A 13,150-nucleotide genomic window follows, 5' to 3' on the forward strand; every position below is an offset into this window, starting at 1 on the left:
CATAGAACTATTTTCTCCTATGTTCAATCTGAAATGTTTTTTCTTTTTTGATCTCATGGGTCTGAGTTATGACAATAATTTTCAGACCCTGTAAAGTTTCTTGTGAAAGTGAAGAAGAAAATACCATCAATAAGGAAAGAACTGTTTTTCCTAATCCAAAATGACTTCATTTTTGAGTGGTGCAGACAAGTTGTGGTCACACAGAGAATTTTGCCAGGGAAGCAACTTGTGTAAAAAAAAAAATTACTAAAATGCCAGTGCATGTCAGTCAGAAAAACATTTCAAAAATCTTTTAATCCTTCCTAAACCTAGTGTGAGACAGTCTCTAAAGTCATTTCTTTGAGCCAACTAGCCGAAGCTCAATGGAGTGATGTCTTGAGTTATAGGCCAAGTGTGTACCCTGGCTGCTTCAGTTTAACGCAGAGATTTTCATCATCACTTGGAACTGCAGACAAAATGTCAGAGTTTAAAAAAAATACTTAAGTGAAGAATAGGTTTTCTTTTTCTTTTTCTTTTCTTTTTTTTGGGGGGGGAGCTTTTTGGAGACAGGGTTTCTCTTTGTAACAGTCCTGGCTGTCCTGGATCTCACTTTCTAGACCAGGCTAGCTTAGAACTCATTGAGATCCATCTGTCTTTGCCTCCCAAGTGCTGGCATTAAAGGCGTGCGCTGCCGCCGCTGCCGCCGCCGCCACCACCACCACCCAGCTAAGAGTAGGTTTTCTAAGCCAGTTTGACCTCCCTTTTTTCATTTAAATCAAAGTAAACCTTAATGTTGACTATCCATAAATGCCATTAAGAACATGCTGTTCCTTGTTCTATTTCCCTGCCTTTTAAATTTGTATTTTATTTTATTTTAATTTTCTCTTATTCATTTTACATATCAACCACAATTTCTCCTCCCTCCCCTCCTGTCCTGGCTTCCCTCAGTGAAGGCTCCTGTTTGGGACCTGAAAGCCGAAGCAACCCTTTCCTGCTCAGGTTTCTTTGGTGTTAATCACAGCAACAGGAAGCAGGCCAGCGCAGTACTTTAATTACAGTACTTTAAACACTCCAGCAGCATTCTCTCCACACCACTTTTCCTGCAGCCCTGAGGTTTCAGACACGGACTGACCTGGAGTCTAGATGCTCAGTTCCCAGAGATTATTCTAAAGGACAATTCAGCTTTTTAATACGCCTTTTAATATTTTCAGTAAAATATAATTGCATAATTTTCTTCCTCCTCTTTCCTTCCTCCAGTGTCCCCTCCCTTCAACCTCTCCCAAGGAGCCCCTACTTCCAATTCATGGGCAGTTTTTAAAATATCATTGTTACACACACATACACACACACACACACACACACACACACACACACACACACGGATGCATTAAAAACAATCAAACAAACAAACAAACAAACAAAAAAACAACTCACTGAGACCATTTAGTGCTGCTCATATGAGCCTGGGCCTTGACAAGGGCAGAAATCTCTCTCCCACATTTGTAGGAAGTGGGTGTGTCTCTCAGGATGGTGTGATTCACACTGGCTTCCCTGGCTTCCCACTGGACTGCTGCTTATATTTGCTTTTTCTACTTACCTGAAAAAAGAATCAGTTTCTGTAGTCAAAGGCTGACAAGTCAAATTAATAATAATAATAAAAAAATCTGGCTCTCAAAGATGTTGGATATGCTTTAGAATTGCATAGAAACAGCACAAGGTGTCCTTGCTGCTTTCTGCTGGGCACAGACACCCTGACCTCTACCAGAGGAGCAGCCAGGGTGGGGCAGGGAATCCTGTGCTTGTCTATGGTTCAAATTAGACCTTTGACTTTTAAGTACACGTCTCCTTGTTCTTTAACTTAGTTTCCACCTTTCCCTTCAGAATAGGTCTGTATCCTGAATGCACGGATTTCATTTTTAAAACCATCATGCTCCTTTTCTCCTCAGCCATCATTGCCACCACGTGAAGCTTGATTCAGTGGAATTGAGGGAGAATATACATATATGTACACACATACATACATATGTATGTATATACATATGCACGTAATCGAGTCAGTTATCAGGGGTGTGGCTTGGAACCTTGAACTATTTTTAATTAAATATATGTAGTTTCATGTGAACAGACTCCTAATGTCAGGCCAACTCACACTGTTATTCACAAAAAGCTTTCGTATTTTGAGTTAAGTAGCAGAGTAAAGTAGAGTAAAATCAAACTTGCAGGTGGGGACGCTGAGACAAAGTTGAGCTATTAAGTTGGCAATGGCAGGGTAGAGATTTTACCTTACACACCCTCATCTTTTATTTGGACACATAAGTTCTTCAATGTAATTAAAAAACATTTCATCTTTTCATACATATGTGGCAAGTTGAAAGATCATTTGAAGCATATAACTATTTGGCAATGATATTTATCATCATGATTTAATATCTTCCTGGATCTATTCCTCATTACAGTCTTGCTCCTTGGCTAACCACCTCTGTTAGATGGATTCTTGTCCAGAAGTAGTCTGAATTATGCTTGAGAACCAGTCTGCTCTCATGAGGAAAATAGCTCTTTTGTTTTTATGATCTCTGTGTGAATTACTGCTTCTGTTTCGTGTCACATTTTAGAAGAACAATTTGTCCATGAAAGGTCATTTCACATCAGCTTAGCAGAAGAGCCACCTCATTTCACATGAACTAGCTGGGTAGAAGCATAGAGTGTTGGGGTTATAATGAGAACCCTACTGCCGAGAATGCTGGAGAGAATACCTCTTCTGTTTACACATGCTGCCACTTCTGTATTCTGTGTGCCTAGTACAGTGCGTGGCAACTGAGACGCCTGCCTAACTGAATCATTTCCAAATGTCACATGTAGGCTCTGTGGATCAAAAACTCATTTCTTGGAAGGTGATTTTTATCTTACTGCTGTCCCCACATTCTGTCCTGTCCGCTGTCTGCTGTGTACTAAAGAACATGTCCCTTTGTTTTCCTCTGGTCTAAAGGCTGAATTCTTTCACAGACCTGCCACTCGCCATGGTATGGATGGGCCTGCAGGAGGAGTGGGAACTTCACCTCTCATCCTGGGCCCTAGAAGCTGCAACCTCTGCAGCTGGAGACGGCAAAGTCTTCAGGCTGGGGGTATCCCTAGGATTGTTAGCGACTTCCCTTCTTTGCTAGGGAATTCCCAGAGCCATGTCTTGTGGGTTCAGAGATGATTGATGCCTTTCAGCTAGATTACCTAGATGTGACTACAAGGCCTCCCTGCTGTGACATCAGAGACAACCTAGGGACTTTATCTGCCTTCAGCCCCTCCAGGGAGCTCCTCTGAGGTACAGGGGCCATAATTTCTGGCCCAGGCAACACTCTAGTGAAATCCAGATCACCCCTCTTCTTGAAGACAATTCCTACCTCCATAAAGGGTGAGGGTCCCAGCCTGTTTAACAGATCTTTCAGTTGCAATGTCCTCCTCCCCAGTCAACATTTTGGTGGGATCTAAAGTCCTGAGCAGGTGGGTCTACTGTCTGTAAGGAAAAAGCCTTTCTGTTCAGTTCTTTTCCAGCTCCCGGGGCAGCTGTTGGGTGGATCAGATTTCTCCTGTGTTTTTCATTCCTTCTCCTCAGCTAGCCCGCATGAGACTATGCTCATCTGAGGATTTTCCTGTGACATTAGATCACCTCAAGTTTTAACAACTTGCATTGCAGTTATGCTTTGGAGACTTTTTCTCTCTTTGGATCCATCTTTGTCCTGTTAAAGTCAATCACCATTCCACTGGCATGGGACTCATCAGTCTCCTTTAGTTGTGAGTCCATCAGGGATCAGGTATCAGTGAAGGTTTTCAAGGTTGGGTGCTTGTTGTTCAAGAAGACTCCTGGTGGTGTAAACATAATCCCCCAAACTCCATAAACTCAAGACCCTAACCCTTGATTCAAGTCCTCTCCTGGGTGCCTACAACTTTCCCAGCATTTTCCAAACTCTTCCCTCACATCTTCCTCCTGACAAGAAATCACCAGCTCCCTACTTAGAAAATTCACCCTTCATCTGTTTATGCAGGGTAGCCTCACAGGTTTCCCTGGGAGTGAGATAAAATAGTTTCTAGAACTTTCTTAAAATTCCAAGTCTGTCCTCACAATAGGTTAAGAGGAGCTTGTCCTAAGTGTCTGACCATTGTACTACCAGTAAGTTCACTTCACTTGTCCTCAACACACTGCATGCTGCCTTTAAAACTCTGTTTCCCCTCTCCTAGTCTTTCCTTCTTACTGCATGCCTATTACCCAACCAACAGAGAGAATTTAGTGCTTCTTAATGTAACAACACACCCTATGTAGTTGTGCTAATGTGGCACTAAGAGGCTACTTGGGGCTGCCAACATACTCCACTTTCTGGTCCCCTAAAGTATAGATATAATTCACACCAACAGATGGAGCCCTACAATGAGCTTTGACAATGGGATTATAAAACACTCTTTTAAAGGATCTGCCAACCACATTTTTTTTTTTTTTTGTCACCTCAGGGATAGTCTCTGAAAGACTCATACTCAGGTCTCATTTTCTATCAAATACAATTGAACTTACAGGAAGAAAGTAGGAGACCTCCTTAGTTATGATATAAGTCAAACTCTAGATTACTTTCCTATTCTAGACTACTTATTCCTAAGTCCTCAGGTCTCCACTCCAGCCAAATTAGATTCCTAAAGCTTGAGAACTGGGCCAGCTCATCAACACCTCAGAAGTCTTCAAGGGCACTGTAACTTCCAAAGTTTATTAGTTCACAGGCCATACATTTTAGGCTCAATCAGAGAATCAAATACTAATTGCAAAGAGTACAAAGACAATATGTTCAGTGGAGAGCTCACCGAGGTCATAAACCAAAACCCCTTTACACACCTTTCTTCTACAGGATGTCTTAACCCCCTTAATGGGCACTCACAGTCTCCACCTTCCTGGCTTCCATGAGAAGCATACTACATTTTCTGCCTGCTGAAGTCTTGGAGACTGTGTATTCTTTCCTCTAGGGCCTGAGCCTGTCTCTGCCTCCTCAGATACTGAACAGGAGCATGGACTGTGACATTTGTCCTTCCCCAAGTCCCATTTAATCAGGACTACACACTTTTGCCATGACAGACTTCTCTCGCCTGAACTGAAAAAGCAGTGTCAATTCATTGTTAATAGTTTCTGACTTCACCTTCACTGTGTGTACAAGAACAGGGGTTCTTACAAACTCCACTTTTTAGTACTTAAAGACTCTCCCCAGAACTCACAAACCAAAGAAGTATACTAGCCCAAGAACTTTCACACATATGGGAACTGCTGTTCAATCCACTTACAGTAGTTGGCCTTCAGAACTGCTGGACTCTTGGTTTGTGGCTGCTGCTCTAGGTAGATAGACCCTGCACCACATGGAAATAAGGAAGTTGCTTTTATGATAATAAATCTGGACAAATACAACAAAATCAACTTAATACCATCAGACATACTGATGGTGCTTGGGTCCAAGACTCAAAAAGAGGGTTTGAACGATAAGACTTTAAAACAAATGAGATAATGTGGTTTCTTGTTGCTTCACTTTCTAGAGGCACTTTGAGTTATTTGTGTGCTTCTCGGCATTTTGTTCCTGCAGTTTTAACCCACTTGCCAAGTTTGTTTTCTCCAAGCTTCAACAGGTCCATCTCCACGCTTTTATCCCTTCCCCTCAGAAGTCTCACTTCCTCTAAGTCTCCTGGGCCAGGAATGCAGACCTTCCATCAAAACCACTCCTAAGTAGAGTTCTTCTTTTATGGCAAGGCATGGAACCCCTGCCAGAGTAACACACATGATCCATGTGGGCTAGTGTGGTCCTCCTGCATGCCTCAGAGAAGCTACCAAAGAAAAGGCCTTCAATCAGCTCTCCAGGAATGGGTTTGCTGCTTTGACTAGGTGGGATGTAGAAGCAAGGCTACGGTTAGGGAAAGAAAGCAGGTCCCCAGTTCAACCCCGCTTCAGAAAGTGACTCCCCAAACAGAAGACTAGGTTGAGGTCCCGGAGAAGTCCCACAAAAGACCACCTTCCACGTATGTAATGGACAAGAGCGTCTTTACTATTCTAATATATTGGGTGGCCTACCCAGCACAAAGGCACAATGGGGACTGACCCCCAGGGAGGAAGTGAGGGGCTCTTTTAAGCCTCACTAAGGGGAGTGCCCAAGGAAGTTAGCTCATCTTAGATATAATTGGCTTATGTGGGTGGCAATCTTTGTTAGTAGTTTCTGTTGGCTAAAAGTTAGTTGAGGGTTGGTCAGGGCTACGGCCTTCCATTTTTGGGCAAACTTGGATATGTTCCAGGCTTTGTTCTTATTTGGTCATTGGTCCAGGCCTGTGTACATGCTGTTCCCCTCTTCCTTACCTTCAGGGACTTCAATAATTAATAGTCCATTGTTCTTGGCCTTAAGAAGCAGGAAGTGGAGCCCAGTGAGGCCTACCTCTCAGGCTTTATGTGTCTGGGTATTCACCCAGCGTTCTCATTTATAGCCTGTTCTACTCCAGTTGGGACCAGTGTAAAGGCAGAATACCGTAGGCCTGTAAGAATGGACTGTAACCTCATGTCTTAGTTAGGGTTTCTATTGCTGTAACAAAAACATCATGACTACAAAGCAGGTTGGGGAGGAAAGGGTTTATTTGGTTTCCACTTCATGTTGCTGTTCGTTATGGAAGGAAGTCAGGACAGGAACTCAAACAGGGCAGGATCTTGGAGGCAGGAGCTGATGCAGAGGCCTTGGAGGGGTGCTGCTTACTATATTGCTTCTCTGGCTTGCTCAGCCGGCTTACTTATAGAACCCAGGACCACAGTGGTCTGGGCCCTCTCCCATTGATCACTAATTGAGAAAATGCCTTTCAGCTGGAGCTCACAGAGGAATTTCCTCAACCGAAGCTCCTTCCTCTCTGATGACTCTAGCTTGTGTCAGGTTGACATAAAACCAGCCAGTACACCTGGACATCACAGAAATACGACAGCATTGTAAACCCATTCAAGATCAGAACACTGACCAATCAGGACTGTCCTCATTTACATGGCATGAATAGAATGGGTGGGCGGGAGATAATAGAATGCATAGTGTCTTGGCTTAACCAAACAAGACCACTCCCAATTAGAAAACTCTCTCATAGTCCTATGCTGGCGATTCTATTACTACCACACCCACTGCCCCTGTTGTAATGTGGTGAACAAAGATGTCAATTGTTTCAAGAAAAAAAAAAGCTCAAGCAAGCTGTCTTAGTTGGGTTTCTATTGCCATGAAGGGACACCATGACCACAGCAACTCTTATAAAGGAAAAACATTTAATTGGGGCTGGCTTACATTTTTCAGAGGTTTAATCAATTATTATCATGGTGGTACGTAGTGGCATGTAGGCAGGCATGGTGCTGGCTACATCTTGATCCCCCAGGCAACAGGAAGCAAACTGGGACACTGGGTGTTGCTTGAGCTCAAAGCCCACCCCCACAGTGACACACTTCCTCTAGCAAGACCATACCTACTTCAACAAGGCCACACCTCCTAATAGTGCCACTCCCTTTGGGGGACATTTTCTTTCAAACTGCCACACAAACCATTTCCTAAAGTTTCTAACCTTCACAACTATGTAAAGTAGAAAAGTCAAAAGCTGGTGAAAATTTAAAACTAGAACCCCCAAACATACTTAACCCTAAAATCATGGTACAAAACTAGGGAAAAAGTTCTATGAAAAGGTAAAAGAAAGCTCACTACACATAAATCTATTATTCACACAACTGGACTATTCAGGAATATTAAAATCCAAGACATTTTAAACCACTTTTTATACATTTTCTTCTAAATATTGATGGGTTGCTTCTAAATGAAATGTTTTTTGTTCCTGTACACACACACACACACACACACACACACACACACACACACACACACACAGAGTAATGCTGACAGTGGGAAATGCATGCCTCTGTGCTCTTAACAGCTCAAGCAATACCTTTCTTTCAATTTGATGTAGGCTAGAGCTGCACCCTTCTATATCATTAGGCACTAATTGCCCCATTACAGTGCTTTGGGACAGTCTTAGAACTGTGCCCCAGGCTTTTCAGCAAATTCAGCTTTAAAGTAAATGTCCCCAGCAGTCAGAATTATTTACTAAACAAAATACAGAGTTTCTTCTAGAACGATGGCTTAAGGTCTTGCACCCTTGCTAAATGCTTGTGTTACAAAATACTTGGGTACTTAGTGGGGCAATGGCCATTTCTCATTAGTCTCCCTTTCTCCCCATAAACATCAAAATGAAAAAGGAACAGTTTGCACTTCGGTACCACAGACTCACACAGATATCCTTAACCCTGTGAAAAGTGTCCTTTATCTTGTATCATTTTGAAGAAGGGGAAGTGAGAGGCTCTGAACCATGCCATTATTTATAAGGAGAGGTAAGATATCTAAAAATATTCTTTGTGTGAAAATGAATATAGCCATGTAAGATCCAAGGGATTTGAATGTGTATTAAATCATTCCATCACTTGAATACACTCCTTAAAAAAATCTCTGGATGGGAATTCTTGTCAAACACTGCACGCTGACAACAAATGATCAACAGGGAATGCCAGAGGTGTTTTCTTGAACAGTTCTTATTAATCTTCTCAACAGTTCTTGGGAACTTCCAATTCTGTGTTACCAATGAAGAAACTAGGGTTTGGGTGGATAAGTAGTTCACCCAAGATCATGCTGCTCACAAGTAACCAGAGACTGAGCATCAAGAATAGGTTAACAGATGAAAAGAGCAGTACAACTTAAACATTGACCCAAGGTATATGGTGTAAAAAAGTGGTCTCAAATATTAAAACATATAAAAGATAGAATGGAAGGTAAGTGAAGATTTAAAATTCAGGGTATATTTTTAAAAAACTAGTTGAAAAACCCTATTGGTGTCCCCAGGTACTTCCCTTGGCCCTGCCTTGTAGGCATGACAGTTGCCGAAGTCTCAATGGGGGTTGGAACTTCCAGAACAAAGCTGGAATGGCTACCCACTACAAAACCCTACAATGAAGTATTTGAAAAAAAAAACAACTCCCTAATTTATCCTTTAAGGTCATCTGGATTTTCAGATTCAGTGTCTGCTTAATGTAGGTTAAACCTCATCATTTGAAAATATATTCACCTGTCACTTGAAAACGGCCCATCTGTATCACACACCATCCATACAGTTTGCCTCTCTTAATTGAGGATGTAATAGTCATGATTACATTGATAAGTAGAAATGAGACATCAAACCTAGGCAATGTGTAAATTCTTTCATTCTTTGTTTGGGTCCACTTGACTCTATAGTCAGTCAAGCTATATATATATATATATATATATATATATATATATATATATATATATATATTCACAAAGTTCAGTTGCAACACAATATACCACCAGTTTTTAAAATTAGTAGTTTTGCCTTTGACTTATTTTGAAGATATCATCCACACATTTTATTTTACAGGAAATTCCAAGGAAATGCATTTACTCAGAAGATTCACCTTTAGGATTTGATGTGTTTAATTTAGACCATCCAACCAAACCAAACCAACCAATCAGCCAACCAAAAAACAAATACTCAAGGAGAAATTTCAAGGTAAAACTTATCTCAATATAGATTTGGGGTTCCCATCTGAACAGTTGGCACGCACAAAATATTAGTCACACTGAACTGAAGGGGCTCTTCGAATGTTGGGACATTTTTTTGGAAGACTCTTCTAGTGGTGTGTGATTAACCCTGTTGCAAGTTGGATTCTCCAGGAAGGAGTCCTGTTATAGACAGTGTGCAGAAGGCTTTTTAGGGGCTGCTCTTTGGGAAGAATCCAGGCCGGGAAGGAGGCCAACTCTTAACAACAGTGTGGGGATTCAGTGTTCCCACACAAGTTTTGAAGAAGGTTGGCTCTTTTGGCTTGAGTCTTGTTTTGTAAAGGGGGACAGGCCTTTCACCTCGGTTTTGACCATTATTGTCTGCTGTTCTTTCTCCATGGAAGGTGGTTTGACTAGCAGCAAGGTGGCATTTCTGCGGAAGGCAAATTCCATACAGAACTGACCGTGAGGGTAGCAAGACTAACAGATGCTGGTGGAATAGTCCTGCCTCCATGAACGGACCTGACAAGCTCAGCACAAAATCTGTTTCTCTTCAGATACCAAGACTAGTGGAAGAAATCAAGCCAAGAGGAGCATATTTTGAATATCCTGTTCTCTGTTCTTCTCTTACACTTTATCTTTCAATCTGTAAATGAGGGACTTTTTTTTTTCTTTTGTTACTTTCAAGTCACAGGTACATTTGTAGGGTCTGACTTGACTAATTATTCTGACAATTTCCTATTCATTATCTCACATAGCAGGGAGCCTCTTTGGACCATCAAGCCTGTAAATTTACGATTGCACATTAATCAGTGAAATATAATTGCTAGCTGTATCCTCTGGGCTTCGAGCACACTGTATATGCCAGGATATATACAATTAGCTTCAAGGTTTGCTTAGAAGCACTTGCCCATCCAACAAGAAAATAAGCACTACAGTAATTGAGAAAATGAACACCTTGGGTCTTTCTCTGGCTGGCAGTAGTTGGAAACTCTTATCATTGTATTGCCTGCTTTGTTTCTCATCTCTGAAAAGCATTGCTAGACGAGAAGATATTTGGCACATGCAGGATTTCAGCTTGTTTGGGGTGAAGAAGGTGAACTACAAAATGAGAAAATGTTGTCATACAGACTCAGGGCTCAGGCTTCTCTCTTTTAAATCTTTCTCCCAGTAGGTGAAGTGGGGTAAAATTTCACCTGCAAATTTAAAGAATTTCCTAAAAGTGTGCTTGCAGTTTGGCTATCTCTAGATGTCTTAATCTGTTTTCCTATCTATAAAAAAATACAGGAGACTAAGTAATTTATCAGAGTAGAGGTTTGCTTGTTTCTGGAGGCTGGGAGGCCCACAAGCCTGAGAGGGGTATCTTGTTCAGTCATTGGTTCTCCTCTTCTTACAGGCCACTGAGGCCATCAGAAAGCCCCTACCCTCATGACCTTGGCTCAGCCTAATGATTTCCCAAGGGCTCCATTTTCAAACATCATTAACATACAAATTTGAGGATTAAGTTTCCAACACAGGATCTTTGGGGGTCACATTCAAGCCATGGCAACATACGAACATCATTCTTGTTTTCTTTACTTACAGGGCTGCCTCTAACTCTTATTAGGTGACCAGCATGATATATGGCACTTAAAATTTAGAAAATATATAAAAAAAAAAAGAAAAGAAAAAAATGCACTGAGGAAGAGATGCTTGGGTGTGGTGTGTGTTTGTTTGTGTGTGTACCTTTTTAGTTGTTCCTCTTTCCAGTGTGGCCAGCAGAATAAATCTCATACTTCTGCATTCCAAAAAATTAGAAGGGGGATTCCTTTACCATATTATGTTTTTATATTATATTATCCTCATTGTGTTTGTGCTCAAATATGTGAATAATGACCTCCTGCAACTTAAAATATCTGTCTCATCATATGGGAACCCATTATTTTACCTGTTTCTGATAATATTCCTACTGCTAACTTACTCCCTCAGTTTAGGGATCTAGGCAATGGCGACTCCTCTTCTGAGGTCAGCATAATGACATGGCTAAAAGGTGAATTATTCTCTTTCTTTGAAATCTCGCTTCCCTCGTTGTCTCTCTGTATATTCTACTTGGAATTCTTTGCAGCACCATATTTGAAGATAAAATGGTTCTGAGAAATGAAGAGTTTACCGAGAAGTGGTAGGTATTCTTCATATCAGGATAGGATAAAACGGCAGTGGGCTCTTGTGGGCAAATGATTAGGTAACTTTTGTTTTAAAGTGAGTGCGTTAAGACTCCCATAACTGACCAGAGTGAATGTTGCCGCCTTAGTCACAGCCTAGACGTTATGAAGAGCAGGGGACATATCTTGGAATTAACCACATGCAGGGCCAGTTGAGGCTATCAGTAATCTCTAGGTGATTGCATGACCCCTGTGCAACAGCAGTGAACCACACAAATGGGGGTAAACTGACTCACTGCAGTTCAACTATTGGAAAATACATACACTGCATAGACAAAGAATTGCATGTCAGTAAAAGTTCAAGTTATTTTGTTTTGGATGACATTAATATTTATTTATTTCCTTTTTTGGAAAAATGCCTTTTTTGAACATATTCATACAGATGCTGTATTTCAATCATATTTGCCCCAAATCTTTTCTTGTGCCACAGACCCTCTCCCTTTTTCCCACTAGACATGACATGTTCTGTTGTCATATCTTTTCTTTTTTTGTTTAATGAGGATTGCTTATTGGAGCATCAGTAAGGGGTTATTTGTGGGAGTATTGATAACTTTACTATGGCTACACGATGGAAGAAAATCTCTCCATCTCCCCCACTCCAGCTTCTCAGCAGCTATGAACTTCATTTATAACCTCAGAGGGGACGGGGCCTCATGGTCCTCTCTGCCTCTGACAGAAGCTTGATGGGCCTAATCTTGTCAAGGTCTTGTGCTGATAATCACAGCTGCTGAGAGTTCAGGGGTGCAGTGCCACGTTACGCCTGGAAGAAACCATTCCCTCGCACTTCAGCCCTTCCTCCACTTCTTACATCTCTTCTTTATCTCTTTAGAGATGTTTACTGAACCTTCGAGGGGTAGTATAGAAGTTTCATTTAGGGCTTGACATAACTTAACAGTGAGTTATTCTCAGCACTCAGGGAGTAGGCGTCTCTGCAGGAACCACTGTCCACTGTAAAAATAAGCCGCTCTGACCAAAGCTGACAGCGGCCCTGACTTACGGGCATAAACAAAGTTATTTAGAAGGCAATTTAGTGGACACATCATACTCCTTTTAGAAAAGCAACAGCCGTACCTTCCTCAGTTGAGTTTCTGCCTTCCTTAGCTGTGGACTTTCGCTTACAGCATCAGGCCTGAATTCCCTCCTGCGGAGCAGGCCTCCAATCCAATCAGGAAGTGGTTGACTACACCCGAAACAGGCTTGCCACCCTTGTACCAGTGGGCGTGTCTTGCCCAACAACGTGGGGCCCACAGCTAAACACTGCTATTGATGACTGCGTTCCCCCAGCAGTCTGTAGAACCACCTTCCAGAACCGTGAGGGTAGTCAGTAGAGAGGACATTTCCAGCTAGATTCCTCTGCCTGTGAGCGAAGTGGGTGGTATCTTCTGGAAC

At 41.8% G+C, this 13,150-nt stretch overlaps 2 long non-coding RNA genes across 2 annotated transcripts; one reads left to right on the top strand and one right to left on the bottom strand.

Annotated features, from left to right (window-relative positions):
- Positions 1-2,130: 2,130 nt before the first annotated feature.
- Positions 2,131-4,039, bottom strand: LOC131905022 (uncharacterized). Its single transcript, XR_009377830.1, has 2 exons — positions 3,372-4,039; positions 2,131-2,664 (listed from the first exon to the last, which is right to left on the bottom strand). It is a non-coding gene; the product is annotated as an uncharacterized LOC131905022 (long non-coding RNA).
- LOC131905021 (uncharacterized) lies at positions 3,266-10,158 on the top strand. The gene is made up of 3 exons (XR_009377829.1): positions 3,266-3,471; positions 9,439-9,570; positions 9,965-10,158. It is a non-coding gene; the product is annotated as an uncharacterized LOC131905021 (long non-coding RNA).
- The last annotated feature ends 2,992 nt before the right edge of the window (positions 10,159-13,150 follow it).

The sequence above is a fragment of the Peromyscus eremicus genome, chromosome 2 (assembly GCF_949786415.1).
Source record: "Peromyscus eremicus chromosome 2, PerEre_H2_v1, whole genome shotgun sequence".
NCBI classification, from domain to species: Eukaryota; Metazoa; Chordata; class Mammalia; order Rodentia; family Cricetidae; genus Peromyscus; species Peromyscus eremicus.